Source organism: Armigeres subalbatus, chromosome 3, assembly GCF_024139115.2.
Source record: "Armigeres subalbatus isolate Guangzhou_Male chromosome 3, GZ_Asu_2, whole genome shotgun sequence".
NCBI lineage: Eukaryota > Metazoa > Arthropoda > Insecta > Diptera > Culicidae > Armigeres > Armigeres subalbatus.
In genome coordinates this window covers 67,605,238-67,611,254 of record NC_085141.1, presented here as the reverse complement: position 1 = coordinate 67,611,254, position 6,017 = coordinate 67,605,238, and positions in this window count along the sequence as shown.

Sequence of the window (6,017 nt, the reverse complement as noted above, 5' to 3'; positions counted from 1 at the left end):
ACCACAAAAATCATATAAAGATTGTTTTACAGAGATTCCACCAGAAGTGACGTTAGACAATACCCTAGCTAACCTGACCTCACATGCTCGGTTGTTTTCTTTAATATATCACCCAGCGGCCCTGGAACAATTTGCAATTATTTTATTCCCGACTAACTGTATTATGCGACCTTTCTTAAAAGCTGAAGGTGTTAAGGTTCGAGTCCTGGTCCGGTTTTAGAAATTCTCGTCTTGGAAATAATCTTAACTACTTGGGCATACGCATATACGTATTAGCCACGAGATGTCCCGGTAATAGTAGTAGAATGCATATTTCGATGTGTTTTGTAAGAATTTTCAAAATATATCAAAAATGTTGTCGCACATATGTTTCAAATTCAAACAAAAGTATCAGATTTTTGTGAAATTTAACAGAAGCAATTACCACCGACAATACAAGCTTTGATCGTCACAAAACACACCTACTATAGTTGAATAAAAAACAGGAAATAACACAGATATGAACTATGCAGTAACTCAATTTATAGTCAAGTGCGTGAAAATATGTACCTTGCGCATTGAAGCCAGTATACACGAGTAAACAAACATTATTTTGCTTAGTCTTTAAACGATAATAATGCTTCCTGTTTCTATTTAGATACATGCATCTTGAAAAAATGAGTCAATGAGTCAAAATAAATAAAATAAATTTCAAAGTTTAGATTCTTACGGTCATTGAATGCTTTCACAATCAGTCACTAATAGTGAACCCCAAAGAATCATTTTTTTGCACTTTTTATTACCTACCTATAGTATCTTTAAAGCTTATGGCAGTGGGATAGATTGCAAATGAAATTATTTACAAACAGTGTCTCTTATTCTAGAACATTAATTATGGCTGACTAATCACGTAGCTATTGCTGCCGATTCCCCGTTTGAGACATCTCCCTTTAAAACAGTGAAGTTCGAGTGCGCAGCACATGCTCATTGTCTAGTCTAGACAACGTGTGCAATGCAAATACTTCCATACGACATTTTTGATAAATTCCTACTCCTTAGTTGCGGCTAAGTCAACTGAGCTTAGTTATGTCTTTACCATTATGGGACAAGGCGTGTTAATATTGGTCTGTTCTTATGTATTATATTTCAAAATGCTGCACAATATTTGAATCATTTGTTTGAGAAACTGCATAAGTCCATTTTACACTATTTCGAGAAAACAACAAAAAACTGTTTTTGAACAAATTTGCACCGAATCGATTTTTTCGATACAGATCAATAGTTTTTGGCAGAACTCAACACCCTGGGGCATTTTCAGTGCAAAAAAATGTAAGCAGTACTCCACAATTGCTTTTCAAAGTACATGGACATATGTAGTTTCTCAAACAAACGAAAAAAAAAAAATCATACATTCCTGAACAAATTTTTTTTTCGTATTTTTTGCCAGAATACGTATTTTTGGACAAGAATTCAGAATATAAAAAATTTCATTTTGGCCAAAAATGTTACATATGCAGTTTCTCAAACAAACGGTTCATTTATATTCTCGACAACCTATGGAACGAAATAATATCAAAGAGCTAAATGTTCTTTTGACGAAACACACACAAATTCCGTCAACATTTAATTTGGTGAAACTGGAATCGATTCCATATATATTATTGTATATACCAAAATAGAGGTATCTTCTATTTTTTTTAATTATTTGTTGTCATCAATCATTGTTGTAGACCGTTTACAAGTAGCCTAAAATACTAAATTGTTCTACACTTTATCTTTGAGACCGCATTATGCTCTTGTACTGTGCGGTTGTCTCTTATCTTTGCTATCTTAAATTTCCATAGTGCTTCTTAGCGCTATTTGTACCTACTGATCCCGTTACGATCTTTGCTTGAACCCGTGCCTTCGTTTTACGTTGGATCCGTTTGCGGAAGTAAAAGCGGAGGCAATCCTGCAAGGACAACGTTCTGAAAAAAACTCTTAGAAGGTCACGTCTCCATGCTCAGCAATGAGCATTAATAAAAACAAGAGGAAGGGGCAGTCTTGCAATTCTCCACTTCCTTCAAAGAAACAAGATTTCGAGACCGTCCTGCCGAAGCGCGGACAAATAAAAGGAAGCTGGAGACTTCAGATATTCCTTCTAACTTTAACATTGAAAGTAATTGTTCTCCTATTTAACTGAGCAATCAGTTCGATTTGATTCAAAACGAAATTGAGCAAATCGAAGATACCTCTAGTCCAGCGGATTCGATCCATGCGAAGAAGCAAAGGATTCCGCACATTGTGGTATCTGTTATCGAGTTTTCTGGCTTTAGGAATGAGATTTTGAGTAACTTTCAGGGGAACAAGGTTTCATTTTAGTATTTAACTGAGAAGCGGCATAAATTATTCACTTACGACGACAAAACTGAGCGATTGTTCAAAACCGTCTTGAAAGGTCTGGATGAGATTAAAATTGAAGTTGGATTCGCACCAGTCCAAGTAATTAAAATGAAAAGAAATCTCAGTCTTACTTCTCAGAGGATTATTTCTTAAAATTTTTATTCAGTTCAATTCAATTAAAGCCTGTCCACGTTAAATTTCGGACAGTTAGAAAATGTTCAATTGATTTGTCACCATTCCATCAATTTGAACAAGAGCTAAGACATGCTGAAAGCAGCAGTAAAGCGAAGAGATTGAGCTGTCATGCAAATAAATCGTCTCAGTGGTTGTAAAAAATATTTAAAAATCGCGTTTGGAGATGGGTGTCCGAAATTTAACATGGACAGGCTTTAAATAAAATGAAAAGTTTTGAAAAGAGTTGTATTATGTCCCATGCCCTTTTGAACTTGAATTGGTTTTTCTCGGTGAAATAAAAACTCCCTTTGATTTTTTACGTTTCAAGCTACTTTATTTTTTTCGGTCACCTTCGGAAACTGTTTAAAACAATAGTATAACCAAAATAAAGGAAAAATACATTACAAACAAATTTACATAATTACATAGTACAAAAACAATTTACACTTACTATTCCGCCTTGCGTTTTCATCGGCGGTTAACTTATTTCAAATCAATTCGTCTCAATCTTACGTGTTACATGGGAACATTTCCGCAGGCCTGGGGGAAATTTCCAAAACCCCACTCAGTGCCGTAAGTGTCAAAAGTGGGGTTATGGAAGTAAACATTGCCACATGGATTATAAATCCATGATTTGTGGTGGAACCTCTCACGCCAAGGACGCTTGGCCTGTGAGAGAAGATTCCAATAAATTTCAATGTAATTAATTGCATATTATTCGGCAACTCGGCCGTATGAAAATATTATGTTAAATATCTTGGCTGTGCATATGCACAGCACATGTTGAAATTTGAAACATGAAATTTGCGAAAAAGAATCCACGTGTCTTGGAGGGACTCGAACCCTCAACCTCCTACTCTTTAGAAAGGCGTGATAACCCCTGCACAACAAGACCACTCAAAGGTCACGTTTTCGGAAATGCCATCAAGATCCGAGTAAAACGGTATAACGCGCCCACCTGGCCAAAACGCCCCCTTTGATTTTTAGAACCTTTAGTACCTTTAAATATTTGTAAAAACCATCATACTATTTGAATTTGGAAGTATTTTTGTATTACATAATGAAAATAATAGCAAAACACAAGAAGTTACAGTTTTGAAGTAACTTTCAATGTTTGTTTGCTCGACATTCTGGAGCGACGCTAGCATACTGTCCGCAAAACTTGCACTGGAAAACACAGTTGGGCAACAAAATAACTTTTCTCAGTGGTTAATATGATATAAAATTGTTTCCATCTTCGAAAAAGTTACGTTTTTCGAAAATATGTTTCACTGGTCAAAACGCCCAGTGTATGCAGGACCATATGACCTAACCAACTGGACACAAGCGCAGCGAACCTGCAGCAGTTGCTTCCAAATGACATGCAAACTACCTATTGAAATGTGATTCAAGCCTGCTTAAATGAACTTATATTGGTTTTTTAATGTTAAGCACAAAAGAATTTGTAACCCTTTTATTATGGGAATGATAAAATACTAATGAAGGGCTATGAAACGTCTTTGGTTAAGGTGAGGTGTATTTCCCAGGCACTTGTTGAAATACATTTCTTCACGACTTTCCAACAAAGCTTTATTACGTGTTGCCTGTAATTATTTTATATCACTACTTACAGTCGATGTAGGGGAACGGTTCGCCACTTCATCTCATAGATCCTAATTCCATCCTATCAAAAACAAAGCAATGGAAAGGAATTTTGTTTGTTTATTATTTTTGTGATTTTTTTCAGCAGTGAGCACGCATGTTGACAAAAAGAAGCGACGAATTTGGTGCCGTATTTCTTTGTTTAGCGATGAGATGGATATATGTACAGTGAGATGGAGAGCATCATTCCACGTCGAGCATCCGTGCGAGACGGTTGTAAGTCCGCGTACGGTCTGCTTCTCATTCGGTTTTTTTTCCTGAAGTACAGGTAGTGGTTTTTTTCCGAAAGTGTTTTGAAGCATAGTGCTTGAGTGGAAGTGGTGCTTAGCTGTAGCAGTTAAGTAGCCATTTCGTTGGTTTTGCAACTACGCAAAACTTTGCAGTTTATTCGGCGTCCATCGCAGGCGCAGGCATCATCGTCCCACGCCGACAGTCATCATCCATCGTGCGTCTCCACCAACACAGATGCCGCCGTCCTGCCACCATCCATCCACCCAGTTGCAGTGTTGGGTGCGGCGAGAACACCAACAATAGCGTGGTTCGCTTCGACCGCATCACCGGCGAGTGTCCATCGAGCTAGTGTGTGCTGCCAGAACTGTTAGCCGGCAACACAGCAGTGTGAACGCAAGTATTTAATTGAGCTCCCTCTCATTGTTCCCTCTCTTCTCCATCTTATTGGAATAGTTTTTTCTTTCTTTTTACTCGTCTTCCCTCTGTCCCAAATCATTATTTTGTTTGTGTGTGTGTTTTTTCTGCCCTTGTGATAATTGTTTAGTTTTAAAAGAGATTGTGTCTCGCTGCAGCGGCGCATTTCGTGTCCGCAATGCGCGAAGGCGAAGTTGGCGGGGTACTTCGTATTCCATGTCAGATGTTTCGTTGCATTCGGGTGTTCCAAACCAAAACGAAATGGACACCAGCAACGCTAAAATTTCCTCTACGAGCCCCGTCCCAAGGTCTACCCTCACGACTCTAGTGGGCCGTATGTTGTTCTCTTTCGACCCAAAGGCAAACGTTTGAATATCAGCCAGATTAGCAAAGATCTGGAAAAGCGATTTTCGTCTGTCACGACCATTGACATGGTTGGGTCCAGTAAACTCCGTGTCACGGTCAGTGATCGCAAACAGGCCAACGAGATTGTCACCTGTGAGCTTTTCACTCTCGAATATAGGGTGTATTTACCGTCAGCAGTGTGTGAGATCGCGGGGTGGTGACGGAGGAAGTATGACATGCGACGATTTGAAACAAGGTTTCGGTCGTTTCAAGAACGTTTCTTTGCCTCCTGTTGCGATACTGGATTGCAAACAAATGTATTCGGTGTCGCAGGAGGGAGAGAAGCGGAGTTATTCCCCGTCTGACTCTTTCTGCGTCACTTTTTCCGGGTCCGCACTGCCTGACTACGTAGTGATTGGCAAACTTCGTCTACCTGTTCGGCTGTATGTACCGAAGGTGATGAATTGTGTTAATTGCAAGCAGCTGGGCCACACCGCTCAGTACTGTTGCAATAAACCTCGCTGTGCATCATGCGGAGAGAAGCATGTGGAGGAGCGTGCAAGACGGCACCGAAATGTGTCTATTGTAACGAAAGCCCTCCACATGCTCTTGAAGCTTGCCCAACGTACATACAGCAGCGAATCCACCAGAAGCGGTCTCTTCAGCAACGTTCTCGGCGAAGTTACGCCGAAATGTTGAGGAAGGCCGCTCCTCCACTCGTTTCTGACACCATCTACTCGTCTCTTCCTTTGGACGATCAAGGTAGCTCTGACTCCGAGGTTGGAAATGGGGTTCCCTTTGTTTTCAATGGCTCAACGAGGAAGAGAATAAAACAGAGCCAGCGACCCTCG